Source organism: Myotis lucifugus, unplaced genomic scaffold (genome assembly GCF_000147115.1).
Source record: "Myotis lucifugus unplaced genomic scaffold, Myoluc2.0 scaffold_12, whole genome shotgun sequence".
Lineage (NCBI taxonomy): Eukaryota > Metazoa > Chordata > Mammalia > Chiroptera > Vespertilionidae > Myotis > Myotis lucifugus.
In genome coordinates this window covers 4,599,368-4,615,553 of record NW_005871060.1, presented here as the reverse complement: position 1 = coordinate 4,615,553, position 16,186 = coordinate 4,599,368, and the positions used below count along the sequence as shown (strand labels likewise).

General features: G+C 38.7%; 1 protein-coding gene and 1 pseudogene across 1 annotated transcript in view; one reads left to right on the top strand and one right to left on the bottom strand.

The window, feature by feature from the left end:
* The first annotated feature begins 69 nt into the window (after window positions 1-69).
* The window catches only part of SEC31A (SEC31 homolog A, COPII coat complex component), an 87,049-nt gene continuing 70,932 nt past the window's right edge, over window positions 70-16,186 (top strand). The window contains exons 1-4 of the mRNA XM_023750350.1: window positions 70-330; window positions 596-672; window positions 3,624-3,719; window positions 7,402-7,476. The gene's annotated coding sequence lies outside the window, so the exon portion shown is untranslated. The remainder of the gene's footprint in view (window positions 331-595; window positions 673-3,623; window positions 3,720-7,401; window positions 7,477-16,186) is intronic.
* Window positions 16,008-16,104, bottom strand: LOC111825060 (annotated as a pseudogene).

The window sequence follows — 16,186 nt, the reverse complement described above, 5'->3', positions numbered from 1 at the left end:
AAGGCCAACGTTACGGAGAATCCAGGGGCGATGGGTCTCCGGCTGAAAAGAAATGGAGGATATGATGGGTCTCCGGCTGAAAAGAAATGGAGGATATGATGGGAAGAAGGGAGAGGAATAAACGCGTGTGCCCTAGTAATATTACAAATTGGGCAAAAATAAGTTATTTAGAGAGGCATGTCATTTTTTTTTTGCGTTTTATTTGGTTACTTCCCTAAGGCGGAGATAATGTAGGAGCTGTTGGTAGGTTTGTGAGAATGCGTCGACTTTTAATTCAACGAACACTTTCCTGCAACACCCTTTGAAACAATGCGGAATTAAGGAAATTAGGTAAGGTTTTTCCAATAGTACTAGGAGGGGCAAGAAAGGAGGGGCAATGGAATGATTTTGTTTAAGGTGTGGGGCCATCATACCCATGAGCTTTCAGGAGTGAGAAGATCTTAGGACGACGTCTCTGTTTACGGTATGAGATTTCAGTCTTCATAGAAGAAACAAAATGGGACCAATTAGGGTATGGTTTGAGTCTTTGAAGAGATCCTGAGCATATTAAGTAGTTTAATAGAAATGTTTGTAACTTTTTCCTTTCCTTCTCTAGCTCGAAAGAATGATTGCTCCCCCCCCCACCCCCCTGTTTACTTTGTCCAGATTCCAGACAAAAAGACTCAGCTCAAGGTATTATTTATTACCATCTACTTTCAGTTGTGTTTATATCCTATTTGAGTGAAATTAACAGCTGTTGCTTACATAGCTTTCTTAAAAGTCACATTTGGGGAACATTGGTCCTTGGGGAATGAGCTTGCTTGGCTATGAGACGTGCAAAGGGCAGGACCTGGGGTTAAGTCACATTCGGTTATTTTGACTGTTGGAAACTTTTCACCAGTTAAAACTGAATGAGGCTAAATAGAAGTAAATAACAGTTTTCAGTTATTTTTTTTTTTTATTTTTTTTTTTTTAAATATATTTTATTGATTTTTTACAGAGAGGAAGGGAGAGGGATAGAGAGTTAGAAACATCGATGAAAGAGAAGCATCGATCAGCTGCCTCCTGCACACCCCCTACTGGGGATGTGCCCGCAACCAACGTACATGCCCTTGACCGGAATCGAACCTGGGACCCTTCAGTCCGTAGTCCGACGCTCTATCCAGTGAGCCAAACCAGCTAGGGCAGTTTTCAGTTATTTTTAAAGAAAAAGTTGGTTGCCTTATTATTTTATGTAACAGTTATATTGAGATAGGTAATTGATATACCATACAATTAACCCACATAAAATGTACAATTCAGTGGGTGTTAGTGTATTTGTGAGTTGTGCAACCATCACCACATTTGGGAACATTTTCATCACGCCCCAAATTCATTCTCCTTAGCAGTCCTTACATCTTCTCTCCCACAGCCCCTGGTAACTATTACTCTCTTTGTCTGTGTAGATTTGCCTATTCTAGGCACTTCGTATAAATGGAATCAAACTACTAAATGATCCTTGTAATTGACTTCTGGCTCCTTTCACTTAGAATGTTTAAGGTTCATCCATGTTGTATTATATATAGGTAGTTCATTTTTCTTTTTATTGCCAAAAGATTTTCTGTTGTATATGCCACATTTATTCACCCATCAGTTGGTGGACATTTAGGTTGTTTCCTTTGGTGGGGCCATGGGGGAGGGGGAGCTATTATGAATAATGCTGCTATGAACATTAGCGAACAAGTAAGTTTGTGTGTAGACCTGTTTTTCTCAGAAAGAGGGAGAAAGAGAAGCATTGGTTGTCTCCTGCATGCCCCCTATGGGATATTGGGCCCCAAAACTGGGCATGTGCCCTGCAAGCTTTTGGTGCATGGGGTGATACTCAACCACCTGAGCCACACCAGCCAGGGCGAAATATGCTGACTCTTATGTTGAGCCTCTTGAGGAAATACCAAACTGTTTTTCCAAAGGGGCTGCACTATTTTGCATTAGCAATGGATGAGGGTTCAAGTTGCTCCACATTCTCATAGGAGTGAAGTGGTATCTCATAGTGGTGGTTGCCCTGTTTTTAAGGACTCAAAGTTTGTAAAGAATCTGCTAACAGGGGTGGGCAAACTTTTTGACTCGAGGGCCACAATGGGTTCTTAAACTGGACCGGAGGGCCGGAACAAAAGCATGGATGGAGTGTGTGTGAACTAATATAAATTCAAAGTAAACATCATTACATAAAAGGGAACGGTCTTTTTTTTTTTTAGTTTTATTCATTTCAAACGGGCCGGATCCGGCCCACGGGCAGTAGTTTGCCCACGGTAGAAGGTGCTTCTTGAGCACAGAGACTATTTCCAAGGTGAATTTGTCTTTTCAGTCCCTGGCACACAAATAGATAGATATGTGGTTCTGCTCTAATGTCATACATGTTTCTAAAAAACCCTTATGTTCAGAAAAGTGCATTTAAAAGGAGGTGGGCTTGTGGGAAAAATAGGGTTGATTACTCAAAACCTATGCAATTTGATAATCTTGAAAATAAGCAGTGATTAGCTGGGGGGGAATACTCTTATACCCTCCCAACCCATTAACAGTTACAGGTAACTAAATGGAGATTGTCATAGGGTATATTAAAAGAACAAGGCTGGTGAGTGCTAGATTTTACAGATGGAAATGGAGCTCTAGGCGAATGGGCTGCTGTTAAAATGGGGTCAGAAGTAGTGTAATCTGCTGAGAACCTAGGGGGAGGGACCCCTAGATACAGGTACTCATTTTTCTTTTTTTTTTTCTTTTTTCTCAAGATAGAGTTGAAAGTACCCATGCTGCCACCAGCTGGTTGGCTCAGTGGTTGAGTGTCAACCCATGAATCAGAGGTCACTGTTCACACAATATTGGTGCTGCCATTTCAGCATCAGAGTTCAGAAAAAAAAAGAGACTTTTTTCTTTTCTGCTTAATTGGATTCCAGATATTAGGTTCTCCTAGGAAAGATGAAACAATGTGGCTCTCACATTATTCTGATGCATTCTTACAAATGAGTTACTGAAAACTGCTATATTGCAAAACAGATTTACTTAAGTGTAGACTGCTTAAATGAAAATAACCAACTCCATAGAAACTACAAGGGGTCTCTGCCAGGGGTATTACTAGTGTACTTCTGGATAGAGAAGTGTGTACACTCTTATAAATGGATTTTTTTTTTTTTTTAGTTCAGTTGCTTTTATTTATCTCCACATTTGTTTATCACTTTTACATGCTTTTTTGTTGCTATTTTTTTAACTTTTAAAAAATATATATAATTTTTTGATTTCAGAGGAAGGGAGAGGAGAGAAAGTTAGAAACATCAATGATGAGAAGGAATCATTGATCGGGGAAATTGAACTGTGACCTCCTGGTTCATAGATTGATGCTCAACCATTGAGCCATGCTGGCCAGGCTTGTTGCTATTTTTTACTGTTTTACTGGTGACATTGAGGTTCTCATTTTGATCATTTGATTATATCTTTGCTTCCTTCAATAACTTCATATCCAGTGATTAAACCTTTTCGCTGCTGTTCACATAATGAACCGCTGTGATTATTGAATATGTTAATGAGGATATGTAAGCTGTATTAAAGATGTTATTTGAAAAAGGCATTCGCTGTTAACACAAAGTAATTTAAAAGAAAACATCTCTTTTCAGGAAGTCCATTCTTGGAGATGTTGGAAAGATTCCTGGGTCTCGGAAGATGACTTGAAATATGCAGGGGAAGTAGTGTATCTTTGTGTCTTAAATATAGTAAGTATTCCTGTGAGCTAGAAAGGGAGGATTGTCCAAGTTAAAAATGGATTTATAAAGACTTTGGTGAAATTTAATTTTCTGTTTTATGGTATAGAATCTCATTAATTGGTCACTTGGGAAAAAATAACAGCTAATTCTGATTGAACAGGTATTGTGCTAAGCGTTTTATACACACAGGCGTACAATGATTGTTTTTGAGCAGTATTTCTCACAATAGCTCTTTGAGAGCAAATAGACTTTTTGCTTTCTAGGACTAGTATCTTCCTCATTAAACACCTACCCTTTTATTAGATTCTTAATTAGTTCTACTACAACCTTTATTTTGTTGTCCTGGCATAATAAGGTATATTTCTAGTAACTGATTTATATTCTTCCTGGTCTTTTCATCCTTTTAGTTCTCTGGGGTTTTTTTGCTTCAGAAAGCCTTGGGGGTATTGAAATTATTGCTGACCAAATATAAAGACAGTTCTGAATCTGATTCTTCCCCCAAAATATCAGACTTTTCCAGCTAACTCATAAGTTGTACATTTGATTTTTTTGGTTATGAATTGTGACCCTCTGCATTACTTATGTATTGCTTTGTAACAAATTACCCCAAACTTAGTAGTTTAAAATAACAAACACTTACAATGGAGGGAGGGGGGACAAACTCTTTCAGTCGGCATGTCTCAGTTTCTTAATGGCTGTTGACTGAAGATTTCAGTTATTCTTCATTATATGAATCTCTCTTTAGGCTGCCTGCGTTGTCCTCACACATGACAGCTGGCTTCCCCCAGCGGGAATGATACAAGAGAGCGAGGCCAAGGTGGAAGCTTACCTTTCAAAAGTTAATCTTGAAACAGACAAAACGTTACTTCTGTCCTATTCTATTGGTCAGCCCGGAAGGAGTGGCTCAGTGGTTGAGCACCAACCTATGAACCAGGAGATCACAGTTCAATTCCTGGTTAGGGCACATGCCCAAGTTACGGGCTTGATCCCCAGTGTGGGGCATGCAAGAGGCAGCCAATCAATGATTATCTTTCAGCATTGATGTTTCTATCTCTCTCTTCCCTCCCCTTCTCTGAAATCAATAAAACTAGATACTTTGCTCTGGCCGTTTTAGCTCAGTGGATCTGCCTTCGGACAGAAGAGTCCAGTCAAGGGCACATACCTCGGTTACAGGCTCCTTCCGTGCCTGGGCCTTGGTTGGGCTCATGGAGGAGGTAACCACTTGATGTGTTTCTCTCACATCGATATTCCTCTATGCCTTTCCCTCTCCCACTCTCTCTGAAAATCAATGGAAAAATATCCTAGGGTAAGGATTAAAAAATATTTTTTTAAGAGAGAGCACTTGTTTGGATACAAACTTTCATATGTCTAATTATTTGACAAATATGAATCTCTTAATTCAATAATTAAGAGTAAAAAAAAGCTTTTTAGAAATATATAGGTATAGGTTGATGCCTAACCACTGAGAAAAACCAGCTAGACATGTGCTCTTATTTGAGGTGCACATTTTCTTTATGTCTATGTATATGAACTACTTAAGTGATGTTATACTTCTTTGGAAAGTTTCTAGGGAGTTCATAAGAAAGTTCATTTTATAGTCAGAAAAAGCTCTACCTTGATCATATACTAGGTGTACCGGTTAATGCGGATTTTTTTCAGTAGATGGAGTTACACATATGTTGATATATATGCGATTTGATATGTATGCGATTTTGTTGTATTGACAACAAGCTTCAAAACTTCATATATGGTCAAATTTTCTGAAGGTGCTAAAATCATAGATATTTTTACACTTAAAAATGTCGAATTTCATGCCCAAAACTTTATTTTGAAGAAAAGTACTGCTGAAAGTTATCATTTACTTCAAGGAAGTTTATAGTGAACATGCTTCATCTCAAGATACTCGTGAACGCTGGTTTAAACACTTTAAAAGTGATGCTTTCAATGTGAAAGACAAAGAACGTCCAGGTCAATTTGAACCACCCTTTTATCGTAAAATGACCAGAATGGGCCAAAAGACACGGCAAAGTAATTTTGCTTCATGATAATGCACCACCACACACTTCAAAACCCGTTAAAGACACGTTAAAAGATCTTGCCTGGGAAGTATTAACCCACCTGCCGCATTCACCAGACCTTGCTCCTTCAGATGACCACTTGTTCCGATCAATAGCACATGCACTTTCTGAGCAGCACTTCAAAATGTATGAAGAAGTGGAAAATTGGGTCTCTGAATGGTTTGCCTCAAAACAAGAAAAGTTCTATTGGGACGGTATCCACAACTTACCTGAAAGATGGGGGAAATGTGTAGCTAGTGATGGACATTACTTTGAATAAAGCACTTTTGATGTTTTCTCTTGAAATTACCGTGTTTTCTCTGATTACAAAATCCACATTAACCGATACACCTAGTATATATTTTTTGAACCCATTGCCCCTCTCCTAATTACGCCCAGGTGGAGGCAGTTAGAGAAGTGTTTGAAACTAAACTGTAGATAGAAATTGAATATCCCTGCCCCTAATATTTTGCTTAGGGTGTATACTGAGTTGGAAAGGTTGAAATTTCTGTTTAGAGTTTTTCAAGGAATATAGTCCAATTACTTATAGGCAGTTACACAAATATTTAACATAGGATGGGGTAAAGATACAATTATGCATTGGCAGAATTAGAGCAGGTTTTTTTTTTTTTAAAGTGAAAGTGAGTTAATCAGTAAAACAGTGAGACAAAGAATGGGCTATTCCACAGATAGTAGCCAAATTAGAGCATTTTGCCTTTTTCCCTCCAAGCTTGATTTTTATCCAGTATGGTTAATATACTTCCTTTTCTTTCTGCTGCTGTCCCCCACTCCCTTCCAGGTGCTTCTGTCCCTCTTTTTTCCCCTCTTTTTTAAAAAATATGTTTTTATAAATTTTTTTTTAGAAAGAGAGAGGGAAGCAGAGACCAGCTGCCTCCTGTATGTGCCCTGACCAGGAATCAAACTGGTGACCTTTTGATGCTCTGGACTACACCCAATCAACTGAGCCGCACCTGTCAGGGCTCTGCCTCTCTTAATGAGTAAAATACAGACCTTGCTAAGCAATCAGAATGTTCTGAAGAATTCTCTTAGTGCCTGAGATTTGTAATATTTTCAGTCTTTTCCCTTTATCACTGCTTAAAAGTTCTTTGTTAGGGGAGACAACCCTCCCCTTTTAAAGTTTTTAAACTTTTGGTCTTTGGAAATCTTGACTAATAACAAAAGCATTACATACAAACAGTTTTGAAATGTATTAAGGTATGATTTCCCTTTCTGTATCAGATCTGATTGTGAGAAGAAGATAACTAAGTTTGCATAAGGGTAATCTGTGCAAAGTAGATAAATGATGTATTGACATTATCTTTGTTATGGGTGTTTTCCAATCATAGTAAAATTGGAGGTCTTATCAATTCTGAGAGAATTGAAATGTATAGAAATTTGCATGCATTACATGGTTTTTTTTAAAGGGTTAAGCAATGCAAATCTTATGACTAAAGCATAAGTTGAAAATAAGAAAGTATATATGTCCAATGATTAAACTTTTCTCACTGCTGTTCACATCATGATTTATTGTGATTAATGTATGTGGATGAGGACATAATAGAAAAAGAAAATTGTGAGGCTTATAGATACATAGTTTTTGTACATTGATTTACCTGTAATGTTTTTTCTTTCAGGAATAAAATTGAAGGGTGTTTTTCTTAGAAAACATTTGTCTGATTTATCTGATCATTGAAGATTTATATAATAAGGTAAGAGGTTTATAAATTAGTTTTGATTAAAAAAATGTTTGAGCAAAAAATTGACATTTGAGCATAATTTGGGTATTATAGTCAATTAAAATTTTCTCCTTATTTCAGCTTTCAAAGATAACATAAATATGATTTCAAAGAAAATATAACTTTCTGAATCAATAGATTAGATTAAGAATAGGCCATTGGCGGGGGGGCGGGGGGGAGGCAGGGGTGCAGATTTTTAACCTTAATAGTCATTTTTTCTTAAAAATAATGACATAATCCTTCCAACCCCTGAAATTCTTAGAGATCATATGTTTTGGGGTTTAAATTTGCTGAACCACTGGATATTTATAAGTACTCTTGATGTGCCAGTGGGTGATCATTGTATAACTTAAGCTTTGTTCAATAATAGTAGATGGCAGCTGGTAGTTGGAAGCTGGGAATCTCAAATCTAATACCAGGTTAATCTGTAATCAATTAGGCATGTTGTCTAAGAAATACAAAGGGAAAAAATTATTGTGGATACTCAGTGTTTTTGTTTTTTCCTTTTTCCATAGAATCCTTTTGTTGTTGCTGTTCCCATTTTCCCTTTTGATCATAAATCAAAGGAAAAGATGCATTGTTGATCAGCCTTTTGGTTGAATAGTGTGATTGTTACCAGACAGTAACTGGACCTGGAGTGGGCCTGCTTCAAGCCAGCCTGTATTATGTGGGTTCTTGACTTTGTGCAGGAAAGATTTCACAGTACGAGTCCAAGTGATTTTGAGAGTATAGTACATTTATTAAAGCTAGGGACAGTGAAACAAGGAAGGGTTTGGGATATAAGAAACAACAGGGGAGAGCCTAGGCAGGGCTGCTTTGACTTTCTAGAAATGTTATAAGGAAAAAATGAACCTAGGCAGAGCTACTTTGGCTCACTGAGAAGTCAAAGAAAAGGGGGCCTTGGAGGCAGATTTAGGGCGTTTGCTGGGGATGAGCTGCCATTGCCCGTTGCTCCCCTGGTTGGAAGTCTTTAGAGTTTAGGAGATGAACGCCTGAAATGGAAGAAAGGTGTGGGCATGCTCCCAGAAAGGAGAGCATGCGTGCCTCTTTTCCTTTTGTTTTCAGTGTTGATTTAAGTTAATTTTCTCTGTCTTAAAAGTGGATGCAAACTTTGTTTATGGCCCTTAATGAAAAGATTTACAAAATAAATGCATTCAAAAACAAAACTAAAACAATATTAATGGGGTGATGATACTGTTACAGTAATAAACGTACTAATTGCTATAGAATAAGTTGTAAACACAGAAGACCTTGTGCCTTGTGATGATTGTAAAGTTTTACAATCTTGACAACTAATTTTTTGCAAATCTCAAGATCATTTAAATGAGAGGGGCCTAAGTTATCAAAAGAATATCTCTGGACTCTGCAAATCCTAATTTGAAGAATTTTGTAATACATTATCTCCAAACATTCTTCTAGCTCTAGTCCAGTGATGGCGAACCTTTTGAGCTCGGCGTGTCAGCATTTTGAAAAACCCTAACTTAACTCTGGTGCCGTGTCACATATAGAAATTTTTTGATATTTGCAACTATAGTAAAACAAAGATTTATATTTTTGACATTTATTTTCTATATTTAAATGCCATTTAACAAAGAAAAAAAAACCAAAAAAATGAGTTCGCGTGTCACCTCTGACACGCGTGTCATAGGTTTGTCATCACTGCTCTAGTCAGTAATTCAGAGTCTTGGAACTAGCATTTCTTTGAAAACTAGAATTCCTTTGAAAAGCTTTTTATTTAATCTAAGATTAGGCTTAGCTAGTAGTTAACTAAATTGAATTAAAAATTGACTGCACTAATCCAAGTTTTTCTTTTTAGATACAGGTAGTCCTTACTTTGCACTGGTCCAAAATGCATTTTTCATAGTTTAAATAAATAACTGCAGTCCCCCAACAACATGGGTGAAGTTTCAGTTACCACAACATTAACTGTGAATTGTTGTATAAACTTTGCTGCTAACTCTTATTCCACAAATAATTTTGCAAATAAAAGATGTGCATCGTGATCAGTAACCAGTTGCATCACTTCTTCCAAAGTCTGTTGGTGATTGGTCACTGAACATCTATTAGTTCACATACAGACAGTAAAGAATAATTGTGTTGCCTTATTGTCTTCCAGTGATAAACCTATGTGACATTTTATAAAAATGGATAATCAAAAGAGGGAATTGATCAACAAAGATGACAGCAGTAAAAAAACAAAAAGTGATAACACTGGAGGTGAAATTGGATGTGATTAGATTTGAAAATGGTGATAGCAGACAAGATGAGATCTAAGCCTACATGAAGCTACAGTTCATATTTTAAAAGCTGATGAATATAAAAAACAAAGTAAAGTTGCATCAACATTTTTTAAGTTTTACTAGGAACAGAAAGCCACTTATGGTTGAATTGGAGCATTTACTTCTACTTTAGATTGAGGACTGTAATCAACAAGTCCCACTCAGTTTCACTAGCATTCAGGCCAAAATGTCAAAGTGCTACATTGAAAGAAATGATAATTATAAGAAGAACATTTTACTGCCAGTAAAGGCTGGTTTTATCGCTTCAGAAGTCTGCATGAATTCATTAACCTTAAATTATCTGGTGAAACTGCAAGCTCAGGGAAGGATGCTACTGTGAAATTTGCACCCAAATTCCAAGAATTACAGGTAGTCCTGGCTTTGCACAGTAGTACAACACTACTGTGCAAAAAAACTGCAGGATTTGGGTGGAATGTAAATGGAATTATAGAAGATATAGATGACCATGGGACGTTGGCACTGCCTCCATTCAAGTAGTAGTTCTGGATATGCAGTCAGAGGAACTTAGCGAAGTCAAACATGGTTGTAAGTGAGGAAAGTGGTTGGGTCATAAAGGATGAATGTGTCTCAGAGGAAGTGATGCAGATGAAAAACTTCCCATTAAAGGAACTCTCAGATTTTTCCGCCATTGAAAGCACAAAGGATAAAATTTCAGAAGTTAATCCAAATTTAGAAAAGAGTATGATAATTTGCCAAGGTATAGACAAAAGCTCATAAAGAAATAAAACACTGTCCCACTTGTGTGACTCAGTTTGGACCCAGGCACCAATAGGTGCCCTGTTCAATGCCTGGTGAGGGCACATGCCCAGATCAATCCCCAGTAGGGAGCGTGCAGGAGGTAGCCAATCGATGTTGATGTTTCTGTCTCTGATGTTTCTATTTCCCTTCCTCTCTAAAATCAATAAAAACTTTTTTTAAAAGAAAACACTATAATTTTTAATGTGTCTATTTTAAATATTTTCCTTTTTGTACATATATAACCAACACCAAGAAAATTTTATGGTTTGACAAATTTTAAACTCAGAATAATCACAGATTAAGATTGCTTTATACAATTGTAGCTTGCATAGTGCAAGTGAGAACTACCTGCATTTAAAGTAAGCGAGGGAGGCCAGAGTTCGGCATCTTGACCTGTTGCACTCACTCTTGGGCGAGGGGGCACGACATTCTAAAATAAATTCACCAGAATGACACCTTTTCAGGTTACTTTTGAAATAAGAGGAACTCTGTTTCCAGAAGTTTTTGCAATATGTGAAAGCTGTGATGCTTTGGGAAACTGAAATCCTCAAAATGCTGTGGCTCTTCCAGAGAACAAGGCAGGTGGAAGCATGTTTTGGAAAGCAACCATTGAACTCAGTAGAGGAGGATCAGTTCAGTATCACTACTTCAAAGGATGTTTTTTAGAACCAAAGGCTATTGGTGGTCCATGTCAAGTCATAGTTCACAAGTGGGAGACTCATCTGCAACCATGATCAATAACCCCTTTAGAAAGTGAAATTATTGATGATGGACAATTTAGAATCCACTATGGTGTTGAGACTGGATTTGGGATGGCTGATGTGTCAGACTTAAGATTATGTTTGCATTATTCTGAAAAGCCGCCTGTCTCAACCAAGAAGAAATTTTAATCTAAATTTAGGTATGACCATGTGTATTTGTTACTTAGGCCATTTATTTTCATTAATGCTATAGACCTCGTGTATAAACTAATAAAAGAGCAAAATAAAATAAGCTAGGGAGTCTCTAGCTAGCTAGATGGGTTGGAGTGTCATCCCATACACCAAAAAGGTTGCGAATTTGATTCCTGGTTAGGGCGTATATGGGAGGCAACTGATTGATGTTTCTCTCCCTCTCTAAAATCAATAGCAACATATCCTGGGCTGAGGACTAAAAAGTAATAAAATAGAGTAAGCTATGGAGTCTATATTTCACCAGATCAAGTCTAGAAACAGCTATATTTGAGCCTTACCAGTTGTAGCTGGCATTTTTCATTTTGCCTTTTCATGCTACTATAAAAAGGCTTTGAAATAATTTATAATAAGTAATGTTTCATTTTGACCAAGTATTAATCTATTTGTAGTCCAAGTTCTAACAGAACAGAGTTTGGCAAACTTCCTGAAAGGGGCCATATGGTCTCTAGCAACTACTCAGCTTTGCCCTTGTCGCACAGAAATGGCCATAGACGATACATAAATCATTAAGCATGGTTGTGTTTTGTTGACCTTTTAAGAATAAGATATTTCTCCAGCAAAAGGGTTTATTCAGGAACAAAGAATTTCAGTTTGGGACATTTGGTCTAATGGTGAACTATGCATAAGTTTAGAGAACAAAGAGGAGCATGAGGTGGGGGAATTCTAAAAGGCTGTTATGAAACAGTCCATTGAAGAAAATAAAAGTTTGCAGTGTAGTGGCTTTTTATTGGCTGGTTGCTGGGGAGATCCTGCTTCCTATTGGAATAGAGTAAGAAAACATTTCCTGCCCTAACTGGTTTGGCTCAGTGGATAGAGCGTCAGCCTGTGGACTGAAGGGTCCCAGGTTCGATTCCGGTCAAGGGCATGTACTTTGGTTGTGGGCACATTCCCAGTGGGGGGCGTGCAGGAGGCAGCTGATCGATGTTGCTCTCTCATCGATGTTTCTGACTCTCTATCCCTCTCCCTTCCTCTCTTTAAAAAATCAATAAAATATATATATATAAAATATTCTTAAAAAAAGAAAACATTTCCTGTTGGAGATGGAGAGTACCTCTTCCTGTTTGGGGTGATTGAGATGAGTGGTAGGAGTCTAGAGATCCCTCTACAAGCCCTCAACTCCAATTTAAATGAAGTTTTTGTCTATTAATATTCATGGTTAAGTAAAACAAATTTGAACTTAATGTAATTTTCTCATGTCATGAACTATTCCTTTGTGTGAATCCTCATCAGGATATTTTTTCATCAGGATATTTTTAACATTGATTTTTAGAGAGAGTGGAGAGAGGAAGAGAAACATGGATGTGTCTAAACTTTGATTGGTTCCCTCCTGCACACACCCATGACCAGTAATTGAACATGTGACTCTTTGGTGGGTGGGCCAAGACTACTGTGCAACATCAACCAGGGCAAAATATTTTTCTTTTGCTCACAGAAATTTTTTCCACAATATTTTTCTTAACTCACAGGGCCTTACAAAAGTGGATGGGAGATGTGGAGCTTTGTAGTTTGACATGTGAGAGGAACATGTAGTTGTACATCTGCTTTAATAGGATTACCTTAGAAACATTATTTTTTTAAATGAGAGGATCCAGCTCCCTTGCCAATTTTGTTATCATAAAGACAGTGATTTTAATACAAAAGAGTAACAAACTAGGAGCACAGGAATCATAACTTCTAAGAACATTTCAAGAGCACTGACTGTGCCAATCACTTCTGAGCATTTAGCAGGCATTAATTACTTCAGTCTGTCCACACCTACTGTTCCTACTTTGTACACCTCAGAGATTCCATTCACCCAAGGGCCAACGACTGGAGAATGGGCCCAGTAGGCTTCCCAAAGCCTAGGTCATGTCCTATCTCACCCATACCACCTGCCCTGGTATACAGATCTACTGTGATTGCCTCAGCGCCGGGGGTGCAGAATGACTCAGTGTGGGCTCTGGAGCCAGTGTTCCTTCCAACCCCAGCTCTTCTATTACTATCCCAATTTTCCTCCAGCTCTGTTTTCTCACCTTTAGAATAACAGTAATAACCACTAATTTTACAGATTGCTTCTGTGCACTGTACATGGTTCCAGAACTTCCTTCTAAAGGAACTCATTTAATGGAGAACAGCAGAATCTCCTTCACATGGAAGTCTCTATACAGTGCCAAAGCCCTCCTGGGCACAGACTAAATGCTCTATAAATTTAATTGAGAAGCCAGTCTGGGATCCCTCTTCGTGGCTCATTGCTAGGTCTTCGAAGTGCTGGCACATAGAAGGCATTTAGTCCACCTTTGTAGTGATAACTGAAGTGCAGATATCCCCAGTTCCCTGGAGAAGAGCATCTGGATCATCAGGAGGCCACAAGGGTGGATGCTTCCCAGTCCCATGACATTAGGCACACTGCAGCTACCACTCTTCATTTTTGTCTTGGAAGGCCCCAGCCCTGCTGGCCCTGGATGAGATCAGCTGACAGGTTCTGAGCATCCTTCCGCGGGCTCTCAGCAACTACCTCAGCTGTTCTGTCCAGTTACGGGGAAACTTCACCTCCATGGCATCGATCTTGCTTCTAGACACTTTGAGGAGCCAGTGTTCTCCAGTCCTTCCCCAGGTGATCACATGTCAAATGCTGCCCTCAGGTCTTAGCTCTTCACCTCTGACGTGGCTGGCTGCGTCAGCTTCAAAATCATCTAGGAATCACAGACAGGTCTTGGCTTCGCAGGGAGGCCAGCAGGTCAGGTCAGTGTGCTCAGGATCTATCTCCTTCAGCTTGAGCAGCAGGGAGAACAGGTTGAGGCCAGTCAGCACACGCTCCAAGCGCTCCAACTTCCTCTTACCCACCTGGCAGTGGCACAGGAACTTCAGTTAAGCCCCTTCACCACTGGAAAGACCGAACTACACCAAGTGCAGCAGCGCTAGGACTGGATCCAGGGAGGTGACTGGCGAGCGGGCAGGCGCACCGGGCCTGGACCCAGACATCCACGCACATCCACCACCCTGGCCTGCCGGGGTCTGTTTCCCTCTACACATGCCCGCTGAGGGCCCCCCCACCAGAGTGCGCCTGCAAGGATTGTATTAAGTGATACCAAAGAATGTAACCACTGCTTGAATCACTGAGTTTTGGGTAAGTTATTCTAATGAACCCTTTTATCAACCAGTACACACTTCCAGATAGTACAGTGAGTTCAGTGTTTTCTCTTCACTCGAATGATACTCCCATTTTGAAGTCAGGAATTATTGGCACCTCTTAGGTAAACTAGTCCCTGCAGCTAGAAATGAAAATGGAAGGCGTTTTAGAGCACTGGGTACTTTAGCCCAAGTAATCTGCTTGGGATGGTCTATTTTAGTCGCATGGAAATAAACTTGTTTAAGTTGAACCACAACTATAAGACACTGAAAGGGTATTAGAGTATAGTGAGAGTACAAAAATGTGCTTACTCTCTAGTACTTAAATAGGAGTGTTTGCCATATGGACAAAAAAAGGTGGGGGTTCTATGGAAAGTAACTTCACAGGGTGATCTAATCATAAATTCCCAGCTGGGCAGTTCTTGGGCGGTAGTCATGCTCCAGGCATTTACCTTCTCTAGTAAAGGTTTGTCACTTAAGATAATGTTTGTGTGCATCTAAGTCAGTGGTTCCCAACCATTTTTTGGCCATGCCCCACCTAAGCATCTCTAAAATCCTGATGCTTCCCCCCATGACATATAATTCTTATTATTCAAAAACTGAACTCCTGTTCATGTGGAGGAAGCCTAAAAGGCCATTAACTTGGTCCAAACAAGCTTCCAAAGAACATGGCATCCATGAAAGAGAAAAATAAAAAAATGAAAGGACAGTTGAAAGTACTGTGGAAGAAAAATCACTAAGAAATTGTTGGAAAAATAATATGAAGTGATATGAAAAAATAGCAAATAGTTTCAAAACATAATAGAGAACTGAAATGCATAAATATGTCACCATATATATATACTGTATATGAGGCCCCTAGAAGCATAAGAAATGCAAAAAAAAAATCACTGTTAATAACATTCTTGAGTTGCCCCCCTTAAAAATCAAATTGCCCTGGAATACTATGCTGCTGTAAAAAAATAAGGAATTCTTACCATTTGCAACAGCATGGATGGAACTAGAGAGCATTATGCTAAGTGAAATAAGCCAGTCAATGTAAGAAAAATACCACATGATCTCACTCATTTATGGATAATAAAGACCATTATAAACTGATGAACAAAAATAGATACAGAGGCAGAGCAGCATTTAACAGACTGTCAAACTACATAAGGAAGTCTGGGGAGGGTTTTGAAGGAGGGTAAGAGATCAACCAAAGGACTTGTACGCATGCATATAAGCATAACCAATGGACACAAGACACTGGGGGGTAGGGGAGGCCGGGGGAAGGTCAAGGGGGGGGAGAGACATATGTAATACTCTTTGTAATACTTTAAGCAATAAAACAAAATTTTAAAAAAATCAAATTGCCCCCCTGTGGGGCCCGTTAACACACCTTAATTTATTTACTTATTTTTGTTTTTTAAATATGGAATGCTTCACAAAATTTGAGTGTCCTTCTTGCGCAGGGGCCATGCTAATCTTCTCTGTATCGTTCCAATTTTTTTGTATATTGGTATGTGCTGCGGAAGCAAGCACAAGTTAATACACCTTTAAAATAAGCCTTAACCACCCCCCAAGAAAGCACATAAGCTTGTTAAC